This window comes from Lactuca saligna, chromosome 9 (genome assembly GCF_052625555.1).
Source record: "Lactuca saligna cultivar CGN05327 chromosome 9, ASM5262555v1, whole genome shotgun sequence".
In the NCBI taxonomy this organism is placed as follows: Eukaryota; Viridiplantae; Streptophyta; class Magnoliopsida; order Asterales; family Asteraceae; genus Lactuca; species Lactuca saligna.
In genome coordinates this window covers 29,552,808-29,567,451 of record NC_136425.1, presented here as the reverse complement: position 1 = coordinate 29,567,451, position 14,644 = coordinate 29,552,808, and the positions used below count along the sequence as shown (strand labels likewise).

The 14,644-nt window shown below is 31.8% G+C and overlaps 1 pseudogene; it reads right to left on the bottom strand.

Annotated features, from left to right (window-relative positions):
• Positions 1-13,557: 13,557 nt before the first annotated feature.
• Positions 13,558-14,226, bottom strand: LOC145016144 (secreted RxLR effector protein 161 pseudogene; annotated as a pseudogene).
• Positions 14,227-14,644: the final 418 nt, after the last annotated feature.

The window sequence follows — 14,644 nt, the reverse complement described above, 5'->3', positions numbered from 1 at the left end:
AAAAGAGGTCTACAAGATGCATAGGGTGCTTATGGCAACAAAGTTGGCACCTTTATGCCATAAGGACCCCCAATAGTTCCAGATCTGAAGTGCAACTCCAAGCACACACACAAAATCCAATTTTAGCTTCTCTATACTCATAAAAAGGGTAGAAATAGCCCCAAATCAAAATCTAAGAGATAGATGGTCAAGGTTCCAGCTTTTCATCTTGAATGAGCTGAGAATGGAGTAAAACTTCGGGATCTTCTTGTACTTGAACTTCCAAGCTTCCTTCTTCTTCTCCAACTTCAAACACACACAAAAGGCACCAAAAGGCTCAAGAACACTCAATAACGATTTAGAGTTTCAATCTAGGGATTCTCTGAGTTGGAAGGGTGATAGAGGTTGGTTTGGGATGAGATAAAGAGTTTAAATAGGGTGCAAACCCTAAACATTAGGGTTTTGTCCAGACATCTCCTACTCGTCGAGTCGGTCTCCCAACTCGTCGAGTAGATCACTAAAACCCCTGCATAATGTTGAGTTTACTCGACGAGTTGGGCCTCCAACTCGCCGAGTCCCAGAGTAAATTACAACATTAATTGAATTTAAATACGTACCAGGAACCGGGTGTTACATTCTTCAACCTCTCAATTACGAAAAAAAATTGTTTCTTCAACCTCTCTTCACACTTGTTGCTGCCTACTTCCATCATCCATCATCCATAACAGGTTTCATTATCCTATGCAATGTTTGTTTTTGTTGCTATATTATGAATCATGTATGGAATTGTGTTTTGAATATGTTTATCATGTATGCAAACTACTTTATTTTTTTTCCTTTCTTTTGTGTTAAAATATTTAATAATTATAACTCTTCTTAATTCACATTCTGTCATCGAACTTCCTTTGCCGAATGCTATTTGATTTCTGTCTTTATTGAATTGAAAAATGTTTTTTTTGGTGAAGGTGTGGTTTACACTTTTTCCTTCATTAATACAACAATCATGACAAGAATACGCGATGTCAAGGTGCATAAAACCTACATGCTGGAATATATCGATTTATTAGGCAATAATGTTTACAAATAATATGGACCATTTATATTACAATCTCCTAAATGAACATATATTCAATATATTATGCCACATGGATCATAATATAATTTCACTTTCAATGTTGTCCCATATTATCATTAATAACAATTATATTTCAACTATGTTTTAAATGTAAATACACATTATATCATCCTACTTTGTAAATTTGCAATAGGATCCTAATATTTGACTTTACCGCTTAGATTTTAGCCTAAAACTTACTTCTACATGCATTAATCTTTGGATTAAGCCTCTGAGTTTGTTATTCCACAAACAAGTTTTTATAACAATAATTTTTTATTATTGTTCGTAACAAACTATGTTGACCAAGTCTATTATTGTCAATTTGTTTAAGTTTAAATAACAAACTTTGTTGACCAAGTCTATTATTATCAATTTGTTTTAAGTTTAAATGTAATCTCATTAATCTTTGGCTTAAGCCAATGAGTTAATTATTCCACAAACAATATTTTATAACAATAATTTTTATATTGTTCATAACAAACTATGTTGACCAAGTCTATTATTGTCAATTTGTTATTGGTTTAAATAACAAACTATTTTTGCCAAGTCTATTATTGTCAATTTGTTTTAAATTTAAATGTAATTCCCGTATGACCAAGGGTATAATTGTCAACACAAGCACATACTCTACAAATTTTAATTTATTTCATGAATCTTAAGTTCTTATTTTTGCAGATTATCATTCCAATTATACCGTCAATCATAAACACTTTTCAAAATAATTATATGTATATTTATCATGTTTTAATGTATAGAATACATACATTTATGATTAAATCGTTTAATAAGTAAATATTATTTTTAAATCTTTTTAAAATCATGTACCCTTATCAATTAGAAACAATCATTTAATTTAATCTTATTTAAAAAGATTTATTTCATCTATTTTTTATATATTTTTTATTTAATATAAAATCACGACATATTTTTTCTAATTATATTTCTATATTTGTTAACCAACTTTAATTCGTTATTATCTTCACCAATATTCTTTAATTTCATTTTGTGTATAATCATGAGGACTGTTTTAGATGCTTCAACAACTCTATTTGCTAGAGGTGTTGGCAAAGCTGTTATTTTCATATGTTCAACAAATGGACATTTTTTATTTTTGATTTATTATCATATCACATTAGATAAACCTCACAATTACAGATGCGTTCATTAAAATTAATAAGATATAAGTTTTTTTAGATTGTTATACAAATTATTTTAAATTAATATATACTTTTATTTTAATATTTGATATATGCCCTATAGAACATAATATAATTTTAAGATCCATTTATATGTTAAAATCTGTGTAATACACATGTTTATAACATAAATGAGCAAAGATAAAATCGTACTTTGAAAGTATGTTGCTATAAATAACAGAAATTGTTCATGTTATTATTTTTTTATTAATAAATTTTCTATAGTTTTTAGAACTCAATAAAATTATATATTTCAGGACATAACCCTAAAATAACAATCGAAATTATATAGATTTTGTTCTTAACCCTAAAATAACAAAGTATACTTCGAAATTAAAAAAAAAAAAAAACAAATAATACTAAAAAAATAAATTCCAAAGACGTTTGTATGTTTTTTATGCTTTCCTCCACGTTTAACGCGGGTTATAATCTAGTTGGCAATTAAAAGTTATTTTTACATAAATACATATAATGGAAAGCGATATTTTAGAATACTGATCATTTATACATCTCTATACTACAAAATGTTTTTTTGAAGTATTTATAATTTCCATGTATATTTCCATTTACAGTTTTACAGTATCAGACAACTATATTTTTATTATGACATTTATAACCATTGACTTTTTTCTCAAGCCCGACCCAATACCTGGGAGAGATGGGCAGGCCCGCCCCAATACTTGGGCGATATGGGGTAAGGCCTAGGGCAACAAATCTTAGAGGATATCATTTTAATCGAACAAGTAATAGTATATACATTAGTTTGGCCTAAACAATTTACCCATTATACTGATTTTGTCTGCATGGAGAGATGAAATTAGAGGCAAGGCAGGAGAGCAAAATAATTGAATTCGCCTTGAGCTTTGTAATCGACATTTGCAATTGGTTGATTGCCAATTGACGCCTAGAAAATGAACGATGTAGAAGATCAAAGAGTCGAGTATCTAAATCAACTGAATCCCAATTTCTAATCTGATTTCTTCTATTCTTCTATTTATAATTCCTGATTTGGTGATTCGTTTGAACTGAAGATGAGCTAAGATCACCAATCTTCTATTCCCGGAACCCAATTATGATTTCTCGTATTCTCATATTCCCGATTTGTATGAGTTGGAAGCTTGGAGCTCGAAGCGTTTAGGTAAGGAGGTATTCTAGTATTTTTTTTTATTAGAAATATGCATCTTTTGTTTCATATTTATTTGTTTTGATTTACGTAGTTTCCATAGATTGCTTCATGTTTGATTTTTTTTTTTTTTTTTTTTTTTTTTTTTGTAGTTTGCTTAGGAGTAGGAATTCGAAAATGTGTTGATTTTTTAAGGGTAAATAGCACAAAAAACACTAAGTTTACACCAAAATTTTAATTTGGCACTGTGTTTTCCAATTTGTAACAATTCTGACCATTTGACCGGTCAACCAGGTTACATTCTAACGTAGCATGACGACGTGTCAGTTTTGATGACATGGCATGCTGACATGATATACTGACGCGTCAAAATTGAATTTTTTTTTCCACAAAAAACACTAAGTTTTCACTTTTTTCGATTTTGACACTAATTTTAATTTTTTTTTTCAATTTTGACACTATATTTTTTTGTCCCAAATCGAACATCATTTTTTCTAATTTTGTTCAATGTTCACAATTTTATATTTGAAACCGTATAAATATTTTTTTAATAAATTTAAACTGTATAAATACGTATTTTTTTCAATTAAAAACCACAGTTTTGTATAAATACAAAGTTTTTTTTTACATTCAAACCATAATTTTATGTAATATATATTAGTTATAAAAACATATTTTATATTAAATACACAATTTAAAATGAGTTTGGAGGTTTGGAGGTATGTGTCGATCAAAACCCGGATGCCAAGTTTGCAGCCCCGAAAATTTTTACATCTTATTAGAAGCTTATGGTTAGTTTGATTCTCAGGATATAACTAATGCATATTTATACATTATGCTTTGAATGTAAAAAAACAAATAAAAAAACACCTTGTATTTAAATAAAAATGTGGTTTTTAAACGAAAAAAATATAATTATACGGTTTAAAATGTAATAAAAATGTATATATTTATACGGTTTCAAATGTAAAATGGTCAAATTTGAACAAAATTTGATAAATTATGTTTGATTTGGAACAAAAAAAAACGTAGTGTTAAAATTGAAAGAAAAAATTAAACTTAGCTTCAAAATCGAAAAAAATGAAAGATTAATGTTTTTTGTGAAAAAAAAAATTCAAGTTTGACACATCAACATGTCACGTCATCAAAACTGAATGTCATCATGTAACCTGGTTGACCGGTCAAGTGGTCAGATTTGTAAAAAATTGGAAAACACAGTGTCAAATTTGAGAAAAAAAAAACACGGTATCAAATTAGAATTTTAGTATAAAATGAATGTCTTTTATGCTATTTATCCATTTTTTAAATTCAAAATTGTGAGTTCATAGTTCTGATTTCTCCCATTTGAGTTCAAAGTCGGGAGTTGTTTGATTAATGATATTTGTGGTTTGTTTCGGTTAGAAACTATATATATATATATATATATATATATATATATATATATATATATATATATATATATATATATATATATATATATATATATATATATATATATATATATATATATAACGATTTAGTTGTATATAAAAAGTTTTTTTTATTGTTGATCTGATTCTAATATGTTATACTCTCATCAGTGTTCTAAAAGGTGCGCCATGGCGTGAGGCGTGGCTTCGCCGTTACGAAAAACCTTATAACGTTGGTGTTAGGCGTGGCGTGTGGCAATGTGCGATATGGCGCGTTATGGCGTGTTATGGCGCGCGTTTTTTCGTTTGAGACACAATTTTTTGCTATTTATTATGTCTTTTCTAATCGGAGATACAAGTATTTTGGTTTTGTTAACTTTTTGTTATTAGTTATTGAACTAATATTGCTAAAAGTAGTTATATTTAATATAAATTTATATTTATGTGGTAATATAATTTTAAATTAATACAAAATTCTCGTCTTATATCACGCCTTGAAAAAACGCCATGGCTCGTCATGGCTCGTTAAGCTTGAGGTTTGGCGTTGGCGCCACGCTACGCCTCACGCCATTTAGAACCTTGACTCTCATTCTCTCTTTTAATAGGAAATGAGAATTGAAATTGAAAGCATTCAAGTCAGACTCTCTAGGATCTCTAATTACCCAACTGAAAATGGAACTGCACTTGGAAATTGGATATTGGTGGTCATGATTTTTTTGTTATTAGCTTCGATGTTTCTTTTGCAAATGAATTTTGCTAATATCTATCATGTTTGAGTTTTTGTAATTGTTAATGCAAGAATTTTTATTACTGCATAAAAATGTTTTTCCTACAAATGTCTTTTGATTTATCTTATTTGGTGTCAATTGTTTTTTTTTTGCTAATACTATGCGTCTTGTGTCTCTATAGTTGTTAACATGATTATATTATGTTTTGTTTATTGTAGTTTTTAAATGGTTATTACTTATTTGCAAATTTGATTGCTATTAATTTGCCTCTTTTTGTGATAAGAGATAGAATGAGAGTATTTATTCGGTTTTTTTTGCCAATATATATAATTTTGTTTTGCATGACTTTCCCATAAATATAGTGTCATTATTATGTTTTCTCGCCCAAAGCATTACAAACCTATGGACCAGCTCTGCTTTATCTATATTTTTTGTTTTGTTAAAACAGTTTTCCACAAATTTTATTAAATAAAAGCAAATTAATTTAATTTTTTTTATTTACATTTTAGGCTATTAGGCCTTTTGACTTGCGTTATGGGTTATTAAGCCCTTTTAACTTGAACTTGGGTCCATGTACATCGATATTATTGATCGTTTGAAAAACTTTTGCTAGTTTTACACTAATTTTGTTTGGCTCAAGTGGTATCGTAACTTATGCTTACCAGGCATTTTCGTTGCCTAATTTATTTTAAGATGTACTCAGATTAAAGAATTTTGAGGATTAGAATAATAGCGATGACTGGATTGTGTGGTAAAAACTTGAACAGTGTTTTAATATTTGATTTGGATACTACCTCTCTTTCAAACAAATCACATTATTTGGGAACTTTGGAACCTAAGTTCCAGATTACTATCTTTTGAGTATTTGAAAATTATATTAGGACCATATTTTCCACAAATTTTGAGGTTAAAACCTTTCAATGTTGGATCAAATGATTTTGTTTATCTTTTTAAAACTATCCTAATGAGGGGTGTTTCGAGTGTCCATATTTCTTTTTTATTTCGTTCGCACAAACATTTGATGACACACTTTGAAGATTAAAAACATATGAGTATTACAAATTTAATATTTAATATCAGAGATTAACAAGATACAAACTAATTACTCAAAAAATAATAAAGTGGGAAAAAACATGGGTTATTCACTAAAATGACGACTTTGGCCAATACATATTACAAAGCACCCACAACTTTCAAATATTAAAAATAAATAATAAATAAATATATAAATAAATAAAAGGATAACATGGTTCAAAAATCCACATTTTTTAATTTTCTGATTTTTCGAACTCACTTTTTTGTGAAAAAACACATTCGGAATTCGTTTTGTATGACAAAATTTGAATTTTTGTACTTTGAATTTTTGAACTCCTATGAGTTTCTGAAATACTAATTCGAAAATCTAAATTTTAATTCCTATGAATTTCGAGCATGTTCTGCATTTTTTTGTTTGACGTAACTTTTGGAATATTTTTTCCTATGAATTTCGAACATATACTTCATATATGCATATGCATAGAGTACAACTTATGCAACTATATGTACAACTCTTGATGACATCATGACCAGCAGGTTTGAAAAATGATGATATCATCACCAAACTTACCGAAATGATTTTTAAACTGGAATTGTATGAAATTTGCATGGATAAAGCGAAACGAGCAAAATAACAAAAACAATCGCTTCAACGTGATGTTTGGTGTTTTCGACCATTCAGGGATGTTCAGGTCAAAATGATGCTTCTCTATTTTTTTGATTTTATGAATTTTTAAAACATTATGTTTGATTTAGATAGTTGATTAATAATGTAACACCCGGTTCCCAGTACGTATTTTTTTAAATATAACTTTTTGCATATTACTCTGGGACTCTACGAGTTGGTGGCCCAACTCGTCAAGTAGATGCGAAATTTGGACGCGGGTGGAAGAATCTAATCGCCGAGTCGGAAGCCCTGACTCGACGAGTAGACCCATCTAGATGAAATCCAAAGTTTGAGGGTTTTGCATCCTATTTAAACAACTTATAGGGTCTCCACTCCAGCCTCCATCACCCTCGGACTCTCTTTACGAAACCCTAATTGATTATTGAGTGTTCTTGAGCTTTTGTATCATTTGTGTGTGTCTTTGAAACTTGAGAAGAAAGAGAAGGCTTGGGAGATCAAGAGAAAGCAAGTAGATCCAAAGGTTTTGGCACATTTCCAGCTCAATCAAGGTATAAAGCTAATACCTTGACTATTCATTTCTTAGATCTCTATTTAGGGCTAGTTTCTACCTTTTCTAAGCCATAGTGAAGCCATTTTCGGGATGGTGTACATCTTTAGGGTTGTACATTCAGATCTTGAACCCTTAAGGGTTCCCATGGCATAAAGGTGCCAACTTTATAACCATGGGAGTCCCGTGCACCATGTAGACTTCATTTTAGGTCCTTATGAGCTAGTTAACCCATGCATGCACGTAAAGTTTTGTAACTTTACGTGCTATATCGACCCTACGAGGTCAGATTTATGTTCTGGATGCATTAAGCCTGACTGAAATCGACTGGATAGACATGGACTTTGGGGGACTCGACGAGTCTTGGGACTCAGCGAGTCGAGTTATGGTTCCCCAACCTTTTATGTTCCTGATCGATCTGGCGAGTCTATAGGAGGACTCAATAAGATGGACGTGAATATGGGCTTGAATTTCAAAGAACCCGGCGAGTTCAACACAATGTCCCAACTATATGAAGAAGTACTCGACGAGTTCAAGGAAGAACTCAGCGAGTCCAAGACTAAACGTGCCAACTTACATGAAGAGGAACTCGACGAGTTTAAGGATGAACTCGGCGGGTCATGAGCAAAAGGTCTCGATTCTGTATGAAGGAGAAACCGACGAGTTCTTGAAAAACTCGACGAGTAGGATCGAATTCCAACATTTTACGGATTAGGGCACTCGACGAGTTGGTGGACCAACTCGGCGAGTTGAGTCAACCAGATGTTGACTTTGACCAAAAGTTAACTTTGACCAAGTTTTGACCTAGACTTTGACTTTGACCTAAGTTGACCCTTGAAAGGGTTAAGAGTATGAAATGGTAATTAAGGAAGGTTGTTATGTGTAGGAGTTTAAGAGGAGTTGATCCCAGCATCGAGGATAGTTCAGACACTTCACGACATTGATGTGAGTTTCCTTCCAGTAGAAGTGGGTCTAAGGCACCAAGGCCGACCCATAAGTGTTATAGTATAGATAATTGTCTTCGTGATAATTATCTGGTATGTTGTTTTCTGTTATGATTATGTGCTAGCCTGATATGATGTTATGTGATGGTAAGTAGTATGGGGAATAGTCCTCGTGTTATGGTCGTAAGGACCGAAGGGTAGGTCGGGCACCCCAAATATGCTCGATAGTATTTTTATGCTATGTTATTATATGGTAGTAGTATGGGAGAAATAGTCCCTGCAGCTGGTTGAGATAAACCGAAGGGTAGGTCGGCACCCCAGAATTGTCAGACAAGGTAGGTTGGCACCCCAGAATTACCAGACAGGGGAGGCCGACACCCCAGAATTGCCTGACAATGTAGGTCGGACACCCCAGAACTCACTAAGCTTCGTGCTTAAAATTTTCAGTTTTGTTTTCAGGTACCTTTTCATCGAAGGGGGAGGAGCTGGCACGATAGCAGTGCATCACACACACAGGATTTCCGCATTATGAGATTCTTAGGATTGTACTTTGTCATTGTTACTATTTTTATGATATGGTTTTGAGACATGTGATTATATTTTTATGAAACGATGTGACTCGATAATGTTTTCTTATAAATGTTTTTCTAAATCGTTATATCAAAAATGAAATTTTTGATCTTGAAAATTGGGATGTTACAAATAATCTTATCCTAATTGTTTTTGTGTGCTACAAATTCCATTTTTGTTTTTTATTTTCCTTTTTGTTGTTGTGAACGAAATTTAATCATATCATATGTGTATTACATGAATATGTTGAAGTGCCAAAGAAAAACAAAAACTAAAAATACTAAGTATGAATTTGCAAAAAAGTGGGTTATTTTCTTATATATGTATGATGTTCAAAAATCCATAATATATTTCAAAATTTACAAATGTCAATCTTTATAGACATTTTGGTGTTTCCTGAAAAAGATGGTTATTTATTAAAAAGGTTAGTTTTGTGAATATCCCGAAACACATTTAGTAGAATAAATGTGTTTGATACATATATGACCTAAAAATTCATCTTATTTCATAGTATAAAAAAACATTATATGGGATTGATATAAATTATTAGACCTTCCATTGGAGATTATCTAAAAAATAGAACGTCTAACTAGAAGTCATGCAAGAAAAGCCAAAAAGGCTATGACAAAATAAGATAGGAAAATGATTACAACACTAGTTATTATTATGCTTAAAGATATCTTTTATGGATCGCTAGATTGGTTGATGAATTTACTAAAATGTAATAAAGCAAACACTACAATTGTGAGACCCACTGTTTCTCTAATATCTTAACAATACTATTACTCCAAACATGCTACATGCATATCAATAAATATATTTTACATATATGGTCTAATTACAAAAGACTGGATACAAACCGACTATTAAGATTTTTACAAAGTTTTATATATTATATAACTTTCCAGGAATTTATGCACTAAATACAAAAGTTATAATATTATCTATTCTACATCTTTTACCATTACATGACTATAGTGGATACTTATCACCTGCAATAGTTTAAACATTGGGAAGGATAAACGGGTGACGCTTAGTGAGTTCAATAACAGTTACAATATAACGTTATGCCATATACATATCAATATGGCAAAAACAAAGAGGGACAAAGAACAACAAAGGTATATGTGAATCATGTGACAAGCTTTCCATATCAACAAATGATTTGATTCAAAGATTTACAATCAATGAGATACAACAATTTCAACTTGATATATATCAATAAGACTTCAGTCCAAGTGACACAGAAAATAAACGATTTCTGAATTAACATTTTGCTAGAATATACACGCTTTCAGCCCTATCTAGCATTCTGCCAATGTCAAAGTGATGCTTACTCATTCACTTCATGGTTAAAGGCTGCATACTAATACCCAAGTGATGCTTAGTCATTCACTTCGTGATCAAAGGTATAGCTCATTATCATAATAACACGGGAAAGCACATTGCACATATAACACATAACATACAATTGTCCCTATATTGAACTCACTGTGAAATATTCGATTGATAAAATGATAATTTGGGCAGCACTTCGTCTCTAAAATGACTTTCTATGAAGAAATAGGGAATTTTTGTTGAAAATTGGGCCTTATGCAGGCAGAGTTTCAATTTGAAAATATTATTTTCTCGGGTCTTCGGTGCGTCGGGACTTGCTTCGGGAGTAAGGAATGTTTCCTAGGCTTCAGGGGGTATTAGCGTAAATTAAGAGAGAGTAGAGGGTGTAAGAGAGTAATTTTGTAACCTAAAATCTGAAGCCTTCGATTTCTATTTATAGTGCCCGAGGTCAGCATTATGCTAGGCGTAATTCTCCAGTACGCGGTGCGTACTGCCTCGCAGACTTCTTCACTGGGCGTAACTTCGTATGCTGACATACGAAGTGGATCAGATCGGACGCGTCAAGGCTACGAAACATGGAACTCATGCGAAGGAGTAGGGAGGATGACAGACTTCGAGGCACTTACTTGAGTACGATGGGCGTAACTCTCCGGTACTCGGGGCATACACCTTCGAACTAGCCTCGAAGTTTGTGCTCAAAACTTCAAAAATTCGTATCTTTCGCATAGGAATTCCGTTTTTGACGTTCTTTATATGCATGCGTAGGTGAAATTATGCTCTACAACCTTCATTTAGACTTTGTTGGCTAATTTTGAAGTTATTTTTAATATTATAGTTTTAACAGATCGGGACAGGAAAATTCGTTAAAAAAATCATAACTTCTTCATCTGACGTCCGTTTTCGTCTGTCTTTTTACCGTTGTACTAATATTGACGACACCTTCGATTCTCGTTCAGGTTATGTCAGCTAAAAATCACTCGATCTTTATTTCGAGTTTTTAGCTGCATATAGCTATACCGAAACTTAGAAAAATCATAACTTCCTCATACGAAGTCAGATTTGTACGTTCTTTTTATGAAAATTCTCGTTTTAACGAATACTCCGACTTTAATTTAGATCACAAAGGCTAAAAAAGTAGTTTAATAGACCGGGACAGGAAAATCCGTTAAAAAAATCATAACTTCTTCATCTGACGTCCGTTTTCGTCTGTCTTTTTACCGTTGTACTAATATTGACGAAACCTTCGATTCTCGTTCAGGTTATGTCAGCTAAAAATCACTCGATCTTTATTTCGAGTTTTTAGCTGCATATATCTATACCGAAACTTAGAAAAATCATAACTTCCTCATACGAAGTCAGATTTGTACGTTCTTTTTATGAAAATTCTCGGTTTAACGAATACTACGACTTTAATTTAGATCACAAAGGCTAAAAAAGTAGTTTATCATAAACTCACTTTTTACGTCATACGGTATCGTGTCAGTTCTATCGCAAAACTTCAATAAGTCATAACTTCTTCGTTATAACTCAGATTTCGATGAAGTTTTCGCCTAAATGTTTCTAACGAGATAATCTACAACTTTCAATAACATTATTTTTACTTATTTCTAACTTTATATTTTGGTTAATTTCAATAGTTGACTTTTGATCGGAATCTCATAAGACTTTCAATACTTCCCGAATGATTCTAAACATAGTTTTACTTCAATTCTCGTAAAAACTATCTTATTAGAATTCAACACTCAAAAACATATAATATTATTCATTTTAAGCTAATAAGATTTACAAAACACGATAATTAAACTAGGTTAATAACGTGTATGTTACAACAATAAAATAAAGTTAAGACAACTCGATAAAAAGTTGTATTAAGCCTTGGAAACTTTGTATTAAGCCTAAAGCATCCTTTAATGAGGGACATGTTAGACGAAGTACTTGTCTTAGACCTCAAGCAACCATTTTGTTAGAAAATGTGTACGATTCTTTTTAAAAAAGTTAGCAATTTCTATAAAAATTCAACCATTTTAGTGCAACATTTTTTTACTGAAATACAGCTTTCTTTACCCTCAAATGCAACTTTTATTATTGTTGTAGTCACAAAAATGCAATCTTTTTACGCTCTTATGGTTTTAGTTATAAAAATCATAACTTTTTTTATACTTAGATGCAACTATTATGGTTTTAATTACAATAATATAAAACTTTTTTACATTCAAAATGCATCATTTTTTAGACTAAAAACAATCGTTGATTCTGTTTAAGCATAACAAAAATATATATCATAGATAATTTTATATTGTATTTTAACATACATGTCTAAACTCAAAATAACAACCATAAAATATAGTCAACCAAAAAACTGTTAATTACAATCATAAAGAATATTGAAATCCTTTTCCTTACGTACTTTTTATCATGTTATATGGTTGTTTCATTTTATTATCTTTGCAAAATGCCACCTCCGATTTCTATACCCCAAAAAAGTAGTATGCCATACATACACGATAATGAGTGATAAAGTCAAACCACAATTCTGTACTGATAAGGTAAATTGCATGACAATGAATCGGAATAATGACTTATAAAGCCATACCTTATACTAAACATATGTTGACCTGATAAAGACAATCTTCCTAGTAAACAACTAAGGAATACAGAAAAGAAATGAAGAAGGAAACATACAGTTACACACACTTATGTATATTGATTAACTTGAAAGAAAACGGATTACAAGAGGAAGCTATAAAAGGCAAAAACTAAAAAAGGAAACTGCTACTACACTACCACTATCTAGAAAACATGAAACTACAATTTGACAACTGCCCACTATCTCGACTAATTTAACAAGGAGAAAATACTAGACAAATTAAAATAAACATAAACTAAAAAACAAGGATAGTGGCAAGCACGTGAGTTGCTTGCTTGAATCTAGATGTTGCTCATTTAATATTCCCTCTCAACATCAACTTCTACCATACCCATCATGTTGCTAAATTCAATAAGCTTTTCACTTGCTAGAATCTTGGTTATGATATCTATAAGCGGCTTAGTTGTCTTCACATATTGCAAGTCTATTTTGCCCATTAAGACCTTCTCTCTAATGAAGTGGTAGTGAACTTCAATATGCTTGGTATGAGCATGAAAGGTATGATTCTCAGCTAGTTTGATGGAGGACATATTGTCACATAAAAGTGGAATGTTGTAATCAGCTTCCTGGTTTAGATTCTTCAACAATTGAATAAGCCAGGTACACTCTTGAGTTTCCATGGCAGCAACTCTATATTCCGCTTTCATTGTGGACAAAGACACGGTGGGTTGATGCTTGCTACTCCATGATATGATGATGGAACCAAGCATGAATACATAGACAGTTGTTGACCTTCTTGTATTCAAGTCACCGACATAATCAACATCACAAAAACCGATCAACTTGCAATCAGGTTCCCTCTTGAACTGAACACCATAGTTCAGGGTAGCTTTGATGTATCTTAATACTCTGCGTGCAGCTCCAAGATGAGGCTTTCTCAGATTCTGCATAAATCGGCTTAAAGCACCAACTGCAAATGATATATCTGGTTGCGTCAAGGTGAGATAAATCAAGCTTCCCACCATTTTTTTTTGTATAGTGTTGCATCTTCTATCTTACTTCCTGACTGTGCACACAGTTTAGCATTAGTATCCATGGGTGTCACTGCTGCTTTACATTCCAACATTCTAAACCTCTTCAACAAATCAATAAAGTGCTTTCACTGATGCAAAATTATGCCTTCATCATCATATCTTAGCTCAAGTTCTAGGAAGTGTCTTAGTCTTCCTAGGTCCATCATATGGAAACGAGTGCTTAGATTCTCTTTGAGTTGACTGATGATATCTTCCAAGTCACCTGTAATTATCAAGTCATCTACAAAAACAAGAACCAATGCAACCTTGCTTTCAACCTTCTTCACAAATAAGCTAGTATCTATTGGAGTACTTATATATCCGTTGTGCTCAAGGAATTCAGCCTTTTTTCAAACCATGCCCTTGGAGA